Source organism: Crinia signifera, chromosome 9 (assembly GCF_055691185.1).
Source record: "Crinia signifera chromosome 9, ASM5569118v1, whole genome shotgun sequence".
Classification (NCBI taxonomy): domain Eukaryota; kingdom Metazoa; phylum Chordata; class Amphibia; order Anura; family Myobatrachidae; genus Crinia; species Crinia signifera.
The window spans coordinates 122,782,705-122,797,899 of record NC_139225.1 but is presented as its reverse complement, the minus strand read 5'-3'; the positions used below and the strand labels follow the sequence as shown (position 1 = coordinate 122,797,899).

The following is a 15,195-nucleotide window of genomic DNA, read 5'->3' as shown; positions in this document are numbered from 1 at the left end:
AGTTCTTAAATAAAATTAAACTCTTCTGAGAAATAGAAATACTTTGCATCGGACAACACATGTTAATGTATTCCAAATTTGCTAAAAGAAAAGGAATTAGCTCCATCTCTAAATCTTTTAAAATGTGTTTGTCACTCACCACTACACATCTGCATTTTTTATTTGAGTAGAAACATTTGTAAAAACAAGTAAAAACAAACGAAGATCCAATAAATCATTTTAATTATTGATTTTGAGAGAAAGTCAAATTGTTCAGTAAAGATCACCTCCAAAACTTAAAATGTTTAGAACACAAAATCGGGAAATTATTTTTTATGTGCAGGCTGCGGTCAACGGCTCACTGATCTGCATGCCTATGTCCAAGCTGTTGTGATTGCTGTGTATTGTAGAGACCTAAGATAACCTAACATGTGATATGGCATTAATCCATAGATGCATAAAAGTTACAATCATTAACCCTACAACCAAATTGAGAAAAATATTTTTTTGTATGCACACAGTGATGTTTAGAGCCATAAGATAACATAACACTTAATACGTCAACTACCCATAGATCCATAAAATGGACAACTTGTACACACTCGACCACGAAGGGACTCGAGCCCTCAATCTTCTGATCCGAAGTCAGACGCCTTATCCATTAGGCCACGCGGTCAACTGTTCCCTTTACTGCAGCCCTATGTCCAAGCTGTGATGTTTGCTGTGTAATGTAAAGACCTAAGATAATAAAACATGTGATATATCATTAATCCATAGATGCATAAAAGTTACAATCAATAACAATACGAACAAATTGATAAAAACATTTTTATATGCACATAATGATGTTTAGAGAATCAAGATAACAAAAAATTTCATACATCAACTACCCATATATGCATAAGAGGGATAAACTGTACACATTTGACCATGAAGGTACTTGAACACTCAAACTTCTGATCTCAGAGTCAGACGACTTATCCTCAAAGCCAAGCGGCCGGCTCATGGCATAATTGTAGTCCATGGAAGGTTTGGTATAAGTTATACCAATGTAAAAAAAATATTTACATTCTTTGCAAGAAAGTTTGGTATAAAATGTATTATGGATAACTAACCAAGATGCAAAATATAATCTTATTGATTAATTTTCTGAGAAAGTCATATTGTTTTTTCAGCAATGCCCACATCAAGTTCTTAAATAAAATTGAACTCTTCTGAGAAATAGAAATACTTTGCATCGGACAACACATGTTAATGTATTCCAAATTTGCTAAAAGAAAAGGAATTAGCTCCACCTCTAAATCTTTTAAAATGTGTTTGTCACTCACCACTACACATCTGCATTTTTTATTTGAGAAGAAACATTTGTAAAAACAAGCACTTGGGTGACAAACTAAGATCCAATAAATCATTTTAATTATTGAATTTGAGAGAAAGTCAAATTGTTCAGTAAAGATCACCTCCAAAACTTAAAATGTTTAGAACACAAAATAGGGAAATTATTTTTTATGTGCAGGCTGCGATTTTTAGAGACCTAACATGACATGTGATACATCAACTACCCATAGATGCATAAAAGGGACAACTTGTACACACTCGACCACAAAGGGACTCGAACCCTCAATCGTCTGATCCGAAGTCAGACGCCTTATCCATTAGGCCACGCGGTCAACAGCTCACTTACCTGCAGGCCTATGTCCAAGCTGTTGTGATTGCTGTGTATTGTAGAGACCTAAGATAACCTAACATGTGATATGGCATTAATCCATAGATGCATAAAAGTTACAATCATTAACCCTACGACCAATCTGAGAGAAATATTTTTTTATATGCACATAGTGATGTTTAGAGACCCAAGATAACAAAAATTGTCATATATCAACTACCCATATATGCATAAGAGGGATAAACTTCCCCCTCCATTTTACCGGGGCCTGGCCCCCCCTGATCCTATCACAGTACTATCCTTGAAGTTTAAATGCTAGACCTTTTAATATCTTTGCTATATTGCATTGGAGGTTATTAGCATAATGATGGCCATTATTATGGGCTTGTCCACCAGGTTGGAGTCCCAACATTCAAGACTGCACACCTCAGCTTGGCACTATGAGGGTAAGTCCTACTATACATATATGCTGAGTGTTAGTCTGTGGCACTGTGTTTGGGGCGCAGGGCTCTTTGGGCTGCTGTTGCTGGGCTGCTCCATGGCATCATATCGTACACTTTTCATCACCCCTTTAGTTTGTTTAATATATATGTAGCACCCTTCACATTTATTATTACCTCTTACTTAGGTAAGTCTTATCACATATAATTTCCCCTATCCCTTTTACTTTCACTTCAATTTCACACTAATGTGATGCCATGGGGTGGCTCTGCTGGGCTGGCCTGGGGGGTCCTGTGCCCTGGACCTGTCTCAGAGTAGTGTTAGGGACTTGTCCTATTGACGTAACCTGGACGCGGTGGACAAGCCCATAATAATGGCCATCATTATGCTAATAACCTCCAATGCAATATAGCAAAGATATTAAAAGGTCTAGCATATATATTTAGTGTGCACCTGCAAACTCCTCCTCCTGCTTGCTGCACTACAAGTCTCAGCAGGTAGCACCTCATATGTCCAGGGTGTGCAGTTTAGGGCCCCTCCCCCTATGTACTATCCTTGAAGTTGTTGGGGTCTTCAAAATGACCCAGTGTGTATTACAAACGTTTGAAAATAGAGACTGCATGGCTAGGTGCCTGACATTATCCTGTGGCAGTAGGCCTGATTGAAACACATTAATTAAATAAAAAACTGGTGTGGTTAAATACTTTGGTACTTATGTAGTATCTGGGCTGCCGATTTTTTGATTGTATGCCTTAAGTTAAGGCATACAATCAGATGCGATGCGATGCGATGCGATGCGATGACCCGATTTTTCCATAGGATTCAATGTTAAAATGGACTGAGTCCATTTTAACATGGAATTCAATGGGAAAAAGGGGTCCTTTTCATACCCCTACTATCCAAGTGGGCATGGAGTTGGATATAAACCTGTGGCGAGCGTAGCGAGCCACCGAGCCCGAAGCGTGGCGAGCGAAGCGAGCCCCGCGAGGGGACGGTATTCTGTGTCCCCTCGCGGGGCTCGCTACGCTCGCCACGCTTCGGGCTCGGTGGCTCGCTACGCTCGCCACAGGTTTATATCCAACTCCATGCCCACTTGGATAGTAGGGGTATGAAAAGGACCCCTTTTTCCCATTGAATTCCATGTTAAAATGGACTCAGTCCATTTTAACATTGAATCCTATGGAAAAATCGGGTCCATCGCATCGCATCGCATCGCATCGCATCGCATGCGATTTGGTCGGGTGCGATGCGATGCGATGGACCCGATTTCAAAATCGGCAGCCCAGTTACTACATAAGTACCAATACTTTTGTCCATATAGTGTACCTTAGATAGAAGCTATAATCATTACCTATAGATAACATGAACAAATCAATTGTCGATCAATAACTTGAGTTACAGTAATGACATTTAAGTATGTCATTGTAAGACAATCCGTCTGAATAACAGAATCATTTCATTTATTGCAGTTAATTTTTAAAGCAATTCTTAAATTGATTTTGAAGAAACAAAAATGTAATAGTACAGAGTAGAGGGGTAGGGGGGATTTCCCAGGGCCACCATCTGGCAAGGAGCCTTGAAAATTTCCAACATATTGTTTTTGTGTTTTGACTTATTTTTATTATATTTATCCATTTGCTAATTAACAATTTCCAAGTAAAAATAGTTAAAACCTAGTGCCTAAGATAGATAAGGATATCTAATATGACATCTCCAATAATCAGTACCATCATTATATGTATAGAGCAGTGGTAGCCAACTCCAGTCCCCGAGAGCTACCAACAGTTCACATTTTCTAGATCATCTAGCTGGGGTACAGGTTTATTCAGTACTAGCTGACACATTATAAATGATCCACAGGTGGAGCTAATTACTTCACTTGTGATTCTGTGAGGAGGCCTGGAAAACGTTAACTGTTGGTAGCCCTCGAGGAATGGAGTTGGCTACCCCTGGTATAGAGAATATTTTTTGTATATTATAATAAAGATAAGCATTAAAATAATTGTAAAATACAATTTCAATTTATTTTTAAGAAGAAAGGGAATCCTGGCATAAAAAATCATTAAGAATGTGAAAAAATATCAAACCAAGTGGCAGGACTTCTTTAAAGACCGTTGATATTTAGGTTGTTATTTTGAGTGCAATAAATCCAGTAGATCCTTAATATTTGAGGGTATCCTGAAAATAGCTTTAATAAATATGCCTCCAAGAACATGGAAGGAAGCAGTAAAATATGGACACTATCCTTCCTAATGGCATAATTCCTGTTTGTATCGTGTAATTCAGAATAATTAAAATTCAAATGTAGTGGCCAACACTGGTATCCTTCAATTCCAGCCAATTACCAGCATCACTTCTAATATCTGTCCTGGTAATCTCCACTTGTCCTGATACCATTGATTCCATGAACACCATCAAACTCCATTGCCTTCCAGCAATTACTGCTTATTACATCTGCCTACCTGCTTATCACTACAGTACCATCTCTCTACCATTCAACACTCAGAGGGTCTTCATTGATATGTCACCATCTGTGAACCAACATTGGAAACCATCATCATCTGTGAATCTTCCTCAAGTGCCTGTGTTATTGGTATATGACCTACGTTTTACTTACATACAGTGTACCCCATCTCATTACCATCTCATCATCGATGGTCACCATCGGACATTCCTGTTAACAAGCCCATATCGGTTCCTACCGAATCCAGTCTCCATTATATTTTGGTTCCAGAAGATTCCAATATTTCTACCAGTTCCATTATGGTCAGTATTATCCAGTGTTTGCTGAATTACAGTCTTCTCGGGCTCCATACACCACCTCACTCTCTGAGGTTTGCCCACATGTGTGGAAATAAGTTATCAAACCACCAAGCTCTCACTATGCTTCAGCTTCAGACAAAGTCCAAGTCTCAGGCATAACAGTTTGCACTGACCACATGGATCCTTCCGAAGAACAGGGTCTTGGTACAGGTCTGGATTAACAGCTAGCAGCCCAACTTGATTATCAAGAGGTTTTACAGGGCCAGGTCATCCAGTTTCTACAGGACCTGTCAACCCAGCTGGATGGTATCCAAACAACTCTACGTGGCCCTGGAGCATCTCAAACTGCAAGAGCGGAAACTTCTCTACTCACATACAGTACTGCATCTGGTACTTGTGTATTTTGGCGGCGCCCATCGCATCGCATACCATAACACATACGATGGTATGCGATGCGACGCGATATCCTACGATAGTGCACGATGGCATACAATTTTGAAATTGTATGCCATTGTACATGGCATACGATGCCATACGATGCGATGCGATTAAACATTGTATAAGCACCCTAATGGGTGCTTATACAATGTTAAGCACCCAAATGGGTGCTTACAATGTTAAATGCACCCCCACGCCACCCCCCACTATAAACGTGAACCCGAAGCGTGGCGAGCGCAGCGAGCCCGCGAGGGGCGGCGGTACGCGTCCTACGACCTTTTCATACCCCCACTATCCACGTCGGCGTGGAGTTGAGAATAGAATAGTGTGGCGAGCGCAGCGAGCCACCGAGCCCGAAGCGTGGCGAGCGCAGCGAGCCCCGCGAGGGGACGCGGATACCTTCACAGGTAAACGCGTCCCCTCGCGGGCTTCACAGGTGTCCGCGTCGCCACGGACACCTGTGAAGCCCGCGAGGGGACGCGTATAACTGTGAAGGTATCCGCGTCCGCTCGCCACGCTTCGGGCTCGGTGGCTCGCTGCGCTCGCCACACAATTCTATTCTCAACTCCACGCCGACGTGGATAGTGGGGGTATGAAAAGGTCGTAGGACGCGTACCGCCGCCGCTCGCCACGCTTCGGGTTCACGTTTATAGTGGGGGGTGGCGTGGGGGTGCATTTAACATTGTAAGCACCCATTTGGGTGCTCAAAAGCACCCTTTAGGGTGCTTATACGATTTTTGGTCGTATAGGGGGTCAAAATCGCGTCGCATCGCATCGCATGCCATCGGGTGCATGGCATGCGATGCGATGCGATCTGTTCGTCGTACGACGGACATCGGGGGCGCCGCCAAAATACACAAGTACCCTGCATCTTCCTACCCCTGAAAAATGTGATGAATCTCCCAAGAACTGTTGTGGTTTTTAAACCAATGCGAAATCCACTTCAAATTACAGCCCTATAACTTTCCCACTGATTGTACTAAAGTGGCATATATCAACTTGCTACTTTCTCGGTCAGCTTTGGAGTGGGCATCACCCTTGTGGGAATGATCGGGTCCGTTACTCTCTCTTTATACAAAGAAATTGTTGCCACCTTCCCGCCATCTTTGATGAGACAGGACGAGTTGTATCAGCCTCTTCTGACCTACTCCAGCTTCAACAGAGTTCCTGATCTATTTGACAGTATTTGATACAGTTTCAAATCTTAGCTTCAGAACTGTCCTGGCATGATGAAGCTCTCTATGCCACTTTCTGGAACGGTTTGTCTGATTGTATCACAGATGAACTTGCTACCAGAGACCTACCACCCAAACGAGATGGCTTATGGGGCCTACACGAAGGCCAATATTAAGGCACATTCTAAGCAACTTTGCCTTCATCGGTGTGTGTGTGTGTGTAGGGGCTAAAGCGACAGAAATGTGCATCCCTGCGCTTCGTTGTCGCTGGCTGATATTGATGGTCAGTGACCATCAATCTCGCTGGTCACCAGTGTTCTCCACTTGCACAGCACACAGCGCTGTCAGCTCGCACTATGTGTGGGCTGTCAGCTCTGTGTGCTGAGTGACAGTGCTGCAACAGAGGCCGACCTAGCATATCTAGGTTGCCCTGTACACATTGCTATGTGTGTAAAGCCCATTAGTCCTGATGTGTAATAAAGTGAATTTTTGCTTTTTATAGAAAGAGCATTAGAGAGAGGACGTTCTGCACAACCCATGTTGTCTGCTGCTGTTCATCCTTGTGTGGCATTGCCTAATACAGATGAACCCATGAAAATTAATTGATCTTGTTTATCACCTGAAGAACACAAGAGACATCAATTAGAGCATCTCTGTCTGTATTGTGCAGCCCCTCACATTCAGTGAACACTTGTCCCAAGCGTCTGGGAAACTCCAAGTCCTATCCAATCAGGGAGAGGGTCGGCTAGGAGTAATTCATTCCTCTCCTCAAAGTATAGATTGTATTCTTGAAGTTTCCATATTCGTCAATCAGCGCTTCAGAGAAATCTCCACCCTCCTGGATTTGGGTGCTGCAGTCTAGCAATGGTCCCTATCCACCGAGAGATTATCTCATCCTGTCTTTCTTACTACTGTAGATGGCAGAAGGATTCTAAGAGGCCCTATGGCCCTCAGAACTCAACTGCTTCGAGTCAAGGTTGGAGTTCTCCGCTCACAGTTTTCTTGTGATTACCAAAGCCTCACACGCTCTGGTCTTTTACTTCCGTGGCTACGACTTCACAAACCCAAGAATGATTGGAATACCTACCAAGTAACTGCTTGGGGCCCAGCTTTCTTTGGCACCTGCCTTCATCAAGTGCTACATGCACAAAGTTCTGATATCAAGTGTCAAGTCCTCTGACACTCCCCCTCATCCATATGAAGCCTTCACTGATGTTTTCAGTAAAGCTGGCACTAATACTCTCCCTGCTCATCACTCGTGGGATTGGCCAATTGACTTCATCCCAGGATCCACTCTGCCTCAGAGTCTGCCTCAGAGTCGTATATATATTTTATCTCTACCTGAGACCTAGGATATGGCCGAGTATATAAGGGAGAATTTAGCCAAAGGGTTTATCTGGCTGTCATCATCTCCTGCATGTCACGACTGGGGATTTGGGACCCGGGAGTGACCTTGGTGGCTAGCTGACAATCCAATGGAAACAGGACGGAGGCAAGTGGATACAAATGGGTAATGTTTATTGCATATGATGAACTGGTACAGGGGACATTTGAAAGTCTGTAAAAGTCTTTGGAAAGCTGGGAACTGATAAGTTACTTGGAGGCACGTAGTAGAGGCACGGGAGCACAGGAGCTGGAAAGCACAGAGTAGGGCCACTGGAGTGCAGGTGCCGGAAGCACGGAGTTGGACCACTGGAGAGCAGGTGCCGGAAGCACGGAGTTGGACCACTGGAGAGCAGGTGCCGGAAGCACTGTAGGCAGTGGTGAAGGTGGTTGCGGGTGCAGGTACTGAGGCACGCAGCGACAGGTGGACACAGGTGCAGATGCTGGAGCGTGCGGGTGCAAGTGGTCACAGGTGCAGGTAACTCGGAAGCACAGGTGCAGGAAACTCGGAAGCACAGGTGCAGGTAACTCGGAAGCACAGGTGCAGGTAACTCGGAAGCACAGGTGCAGGTAACTCGAAAGCACAGGTGCAGGTAACTCGAAAGCACAGGTGCAGGTAACTCGGAAGCACAGGTGCAGGTAACTCGGAAGCACAGGTGCAGGTAACTCGAAATGCAGGAACGGATGAACACTGGTGCAGATGAACACAGGTGCAGGAAACTCGGAAGCACAGGTGCAGGAAACTCGGAAGCACAGGTGCAGGAAACTCGAAAGCACAGGTGCAGGTAACTCGGAAGCACAGGTGCAGGTAACTCAGAAGCACAGGTAACTCAGAAGCACAGGTGCAGGTAACTCGGAAGCACAGGTACGGATGAACACTGGCACAGATGAACACAGGTGCAGATAACTTGGAAGCACAGGTGCAGGTAACTGGAAGCACAGGTGCAGGTAACTCGGAAGCACAGGTACGGATGAACACTGGCACAGATGAACACAGGTGCAGATAACTTGGAAGCACAGGTGCAGGTAACTGGAAGCACAGGTGCAGGCGACTCGGGAACACAGGTGCAGGCGACTCGGGAACACAGGTGCTGGGACAGGAAGCAGGTACTGGATACAGGTACAGGGTAACACTGGTGCAGGTACTTGTAATGCAGGAACAGGTGAACACTGATGCAGGGTCTCGAAGGCACACAGGTGTAGGAACACTGGTGCAGGGTCTTGGAAGCACACAGGTGTAGGAATGCTGGAGCAGGTACTTGGAGACACACAGGTGTAGAAATGCTGGTGCAGGGTCTTGGAAGCAGGATACAAATGCTGGGTAACTGGAATACCACAGAGCTAAAGCAGGAACACAAGCTGAAGCTTCCTCCCAAGTTATTGACAACAATGCAAAAGCAAAGTGTCTATGCAGGGCTGGGAGGATAACCCCTCAGAGCAGCACTGATTGGCCATCCGGGTGATTGGGAATGGCCACACCTGGAACAGTCTCTGGATGAGGCCAACAGGGAACTTGTATCTTTCAAGTGGTAACCACAGAGTTAATGGCTGAATCAGAATCACCCAGGTGCTCATTACAAGCAAATACTCAGATCTTGCTGCAGCAGGCTGAGAAACAAGACTGACAGGCAGGTAAGACAGGACAAACACACTGAGTTCTGGCAGGATTGTGACAGTACCCCCCCTTTACGGGTGGCCACCGGACACTTCAGGAACTTTGAAGAAAAGTCACAATTCTGCCTCATCATCAGAACAGGTGGACCATCCATCGTCGACGTAAACGGAATTCCCGTTCCATTGGACACGATAATGAGGATGACTTCCGTCCGGAAGGAACACTTGACTTGCACGAAGAGGACCACTGGAGAAAGACGTAGAATCAAATTCATCAGGGATAACTGAAGTATTTTTGACTGAAACTGAGAGACGAGAAGATCGGGCCCTTGAGGCTAAGGCACCACTAAGACTCAAATTAAATCTTGTTCGATATCCAGGGGCTTTCGGATAGCCATCTTTAGCATCTAACTGAATTTTTCTCAGAGGTAAGACAGGGCAAGGTGAAACAGGATTTTCAAGGAAAGGGGTAGAGTCATAATCCTCATCATACTCGGAATCAGAATCCATGTCTAGAGTTAAGACTGCCTTGCTCTGACTGTAAGGTTTCTGAAGACTTGTTGGGGCAAGGTACCGTAGAAGGTTCCACTTGAGGATGAGACAGAGAAACACAGCCAACTCTTAAGCTCATGGGTACAGACCTTGAAGATGTGGGATATTCAGCAGAAAACTCGAAGGAATCTTTGGAAGGAGACAGAGCCATATAATTTAGTTCCATATCTATGGACTGAGTCTTCGGTGACGACTGTGAACCAGCCTGTTTTCTGGCAGCCCGAAAATTTTTGATATATTGGTCAAGAAGAGCTTGATCTTGTTCGGAGAGTTCCATCTTGGAGGACTGAGCTAAATCTGTGTTAAAGTATAGAGTCTCTGGGCTGAAGGATAGTACAGACGTGGAAGTAGACAAACTTGGACCAGCTGGAACCGGAGGACATCCGATTGTACTTGAACCAGCTAGGACCGGCAGGGACTCTGGATTGACGGATGGGACCGGATGATCATTGAAGATGCTTAAACCGGCTGGGACCGGCATGGACTCAGGATTGATGGCTGGCAACGGATGATCCCTGAATATACTTGAACCGACTGGGACCGGCATGGACTCTGGACTGACGGTTAAGACCGGATGAGAACCAGAGGTGTCGGAATCGGCTGGAACCGAATGAGCCTCCTGACTGACGGCTGGAACCGGATCATCATTGGAGGTACTTGAACCGGCTGGGACCGGAGTGGACTCTGGACTGACGGATGGGACCGGATGAGGTCCAGAGGTGTCGGAATCGGCTGGAACCGAATGAGCCTCCTGACTGACGGCTGGAACCGGATCATCAATGGAGGTACTTGAACCGGCTGGGACCGGAGTGGACTCTGGACTGACGGATGGGACCGGATGAGGTCCAGAGGTGTCGGAATCGGTTGGAACCGAATGAGCCTCCTGACTGACGGCTGGAACCGGATCATCAATGGAGGTACTTGAACCGACTGGAACCGGAGTGGACACAAGACTGCGGACCCCCACTTGGGGCTGAAGACTGCGGACCCCCACTTGGGGCTGAAGACTGCGGACCCCCACTTGGGGCTGAAGACTGCGGACCCCCACTTGGGGCTGAAGACTGCGGACCCCCACTTGGGGCTGGAGACTGCGGACCCCCTCTTGGGGCTGGAGACTGCGGACCCCCTCTTGGGGCTGGAGACTGCGGACCCCCTCTTGGGGCTGGATACTGGATGTGGTCAGAATCACTTTGTTCTTGGGCTTGCGGAGTGAACAATTCTCAATGAAGTGGTCTGGATTACCACAGTAGAAACATAAATGGAGAGACCTGCGTCTTTGGCGTTCAGATTCTGAAAGCTGGGACCTCCGCTTGCCCTGGACAGAAATTTCGCTCTGAAGGTTGGGAGGCCTTTCAGATTTCACAGGCACTTTCACTGAGACTCCTTTCACTTTGGAGCTGTAGCTGATGGGCTTCACAACCTCAGGAGTGTAACTGAGTAACGTAGTTATTATGGGAAAAATTTTTGCCAAAAGTTCTTGCAGCTGGATAAGTGAGTGGTGGTAGGTTCCCATTGGTATTGCTGTCAGATTTTGCATAGCCACTTTAAAGTCACTAGCCAAGTCCAGGGGCTTTTGCATACTGTCACGACTGGGGATTTGGGACCCTGGAGTGACCTTGGTGGCTAGCTGACAACCCAATGGAAACAGGACGAAGGCAAGTGGATACAAATGGGTAATGTTTATTGCATATAATGAACTGGTACAGGGGACATTTGAAAGTCTGTAAAAGTCTTTGGAAAGCTGGGAACTGATAAGTTACTTGGAGGCACGTAGTAGAGGCACGGGAGCACAGGAGCTGGAAAGCACAGAGTAGGGCCACTGGAGTGCAGGTGCCGGAAGCACGGAGTTGGACCACTGGAGAGCAGGTGCCGGAAGCACGGAGTTGGACCACTGGAGAGCAGGTGCCGGAAGCACTGTAGGCAGTGGTGAAGGTGGTTGCGGGTGCAGGTACTGAGGCACGCAGAGACAGGTGGACACAGGTGCAGATGCTGGAGCGTGCGGGTGCAAGTGGTCACAGGTGCAGGTAACTCAGAAGAACAGGTGCAGGAAACTCGTAAGCACAGGTGCAGGTAACTCGGAAGCACAGGTACAGGTAACTCGGAAGCACAGGTGCAGGTAACTCGGAAGCACAGGTGCAGGTAACTCGGAAGCACAGGTGCAGGTAACTCGAAATGCAGGAACGGATGAACACTGGTGCAGATGAACACAGGTGCAGGAAACTCGGAAGCACAGGTGCAGGAAACTCGGAAGCACAGGTGCAGGTAACTCGGAAGCACAGGTGCAGGTAACTCGGAAGCACAGGTGCAGGTAACTCGGAAGCACGGGTGCAGGTAACTCAGAAGCACAGGTAACTCAGAAGCACAGGTGCAGGTAACTCGGAAGCACAGGTACGGATGAACACTGGCACAGATGAACACAGGTGCAGATAACTTGGAAGCACAGGTGCAGGTAACTGGAAGCACAGGTGCAGGTAACTCGGAAGCACAGGTACAGATGAACACTGGCACAGATGAACACAGGTGCAGATAACTTGGAAGCACAGGTGCAGGTAACTGGAAGCACAGGTGCAGGCGACTTGGGAACACAGGTGCAGGCGACTCGGGAACACAGGTGCAGGCGACTCGGGAACACAGGTGCTGGGACAGGAAGCAGGTACTGGATACAGGTACAGGGTAACACTGGTGCAGGTACTTGTAATGCAGGAACAGGTGAACACTGATGCAGGGTCTCGAAGGCACACAGGTGTAGGAACACTGGTGCAGGGTCTTGGAAGCACACAGGTGTAGGAATGCTGGAGCAGGTACTTGGAGACACACAGGTGTAGAAATGCTGGTGCAGGGTCTTGGAAGCAGGATACAAATGCTGGGTAACTGGAATACCACAGAGCTAAAGCAGGAACACAAGCTGAAGCTTCCTCCCAAGTTATTGACAACAATGCAAAAGCAAAGTGTCTATGCAGGGCTGGGAGGATAACCCCTCAGAGCAGCACTGATTGGCCATCCGGGTGATTGGGAATGGCCACACCTGGAACAGTCTCTGGATGAGGCCAACAGGGAACTTGTATCTTTCAAGTGGTAACCACAGAGTTAATGGCTGAATCAGAATCACCCAGGTGCTCATTACAAGCAAATACTCAGATCTTGCTGCAGCAGGCTGAGAAAATAGACTGACAGGCAGGTAAGACAGGACAAACACACTGAGTTCTGGCAGGATTGTGACACTGCAGGCACAGGATTCTTCTTAGTTAAAAATAAATAAATACTGAGAACTGCGGCCCTGCATTGACTACCGGGGGTTAAATTACATTACTATCAAGAATCGTTACCCATTGCCCCTGATTACTGAATTATTTGGCCATGTCAGTGGAGCCACCATATTTGCAAAACTTGACTTGCAAGGTGCTTACAATCTTATTCGAATTAAGTAAGTGGACAAGTTGAAGAAAGCATTTAACACCAGAGACTACAAGTACCTCGGTATGCCGTCTGGCCTCAGTAGTGCCCCCCGCAGACTTCCAGTATTTTGTCAATGAGATATTTTGAGACCTGCTGCATGAACATGTCATTGAATATCTTGATGACATCCTGATCTACGCCAATAATCTAAAGGAGCATTGTAATTAATAGGTTCTATCCTGTCTTCGAGCTAACCAGTTGTTCTGCAAGTTGATTGAGGTAAAATCTATTCCCTTTCTCAGTTATATAATCTACGGTTATATAGTCTCCGGTTTCAAAATGGACCCTGAGAAACTTCAAGCAACTCAAGACTGTCCTATTTCTACCATGCTCCAAAAAATGTTAGAGTTTGAAAACTACTACATTAAGGGGGTCATTCTAATTACTTTGGTCTCCAACTGGTTCGCACGGGGGACCAATGTTTTTTTACTGCGCATATGCATAATGGCAATGCCCATGTGCAGGGTCCCTGTGTGAATGGCTATGGTGACTTGCATAATAGTTGAGCTGTTCATACGGAACGGTGCGGGCCAGGAGCGTGGGGTGGCTCTGATGGGTGTCGCCCATGGGAACGCCAAGCGTTTCATGGGCATTCCCATGAAAAGCTGGGCATTTCCATGAGCATTCAGGTGGGACAAAGTGGGCCAGGGGCAGGTGGCTGGTGTCACATGACATCAGCCACCCACTCAGTCTTCGGCAGGAAGCCTGCAAATACAGTATAATTCAGTCTCCACTGACTTATTTTTTTGCGAGCCCTGGAAAAATCTTCGATGGTCAGTGACCATCAAATGATTTCTCCAACAGCGGGCACATGCAAGGGGATGTGTCTACTGTATACACATCCCCGCTCATGGATGTGAGGGGAAATGGTGGCAGCTACTATAAGGATGCTGAGAGAACATAAACAATCCGTCAGTGCAATGATGGCTCCAGAGCAGTTGTATCTCCAGAACTGCTCCTATGAATATCCTGCTTTCCAGCATCGTGCAAGTATCCATCCTGTTGCACAGCTTACATCTCTAATTAAAGCAATAAAGGGAAATGCAGACACGGCAAATAATAACAAAAGTATTTATTGAACATAATTACAAGAACTTACACACATTTAAGCAAACATATTACAGATATGGAACAATTTAGCACAGAAATTTGGTATTTAGTGTTTTCCAGATTATTATTTTTATAGCACCAACATATTACAAAGCTTCGTACTGTAAAAATATGTTCATTCATTCACATCAGTCACTACCCCAGTAGTGCCTCAATTCTAAATTTCCTACCAAAGGAAACAGACATTGGCTATCAGCCAAACATGGGGTTTCCTATAATTCGATCATTTGGAACACCAGGAATTCCGTTATCAAATGAACCCACTCACTTCAGAATCTCCCCTTCTATCACTCCACACATTGGTTATAGAAGAGGCACCTGGGGGCTGACGTCAAGTTGTATGTAAGACTACTTTTTTGGCACTGCACAGCCAATTCTATGTAGTTTTGGTCACATTTTGAGCTTATCTGTTTATGCTTAGGTGGAACATGGGAGAGGGGGAGCATGCAAGAGCTTATTTACACATATGTGACTTTAGCCAGACTCGAACAAGGAACATATATGTGCCTGTCAACAGGCGTATAACTTGTGGGTGCCCAACCACTGGTACACAGTATATATTGATAGTGATGGCAATCAGCAGCCAGTTATAAATTACTGAGTGTGTCTTCATTCTTC

General features: G+C 46.0%; 2 non-coding genes across 2 annotated transcripts; both read right to left on the bottom strand.

Moving 5' to 3' along the window:
* Nucleotides 1-582: 582 nt before the first annotated feature.
* On the bottom strand, nt 583-655 carry TRNAR-UCG (transfer RNA arginine (anticodon UCG)). Its single transcript has one exon. It is a non-coding gene; the product is annotated as a tRNA-Arg (tRNA).
* Nucleotides 656-1,576: 921 nt separating this feature from the next.
* Nucleotides 1,577-1,649, bottom strand: TRNAR-UCG (transfer RNA arginine (anticodon UCG)). The gene has a single exon. It is a non-coding gene; the product is annotated as a tRNA-Arg (tRNA).
* Nucleotides 1,650-15,195: the final 13,546 nt, after the last annotated feature.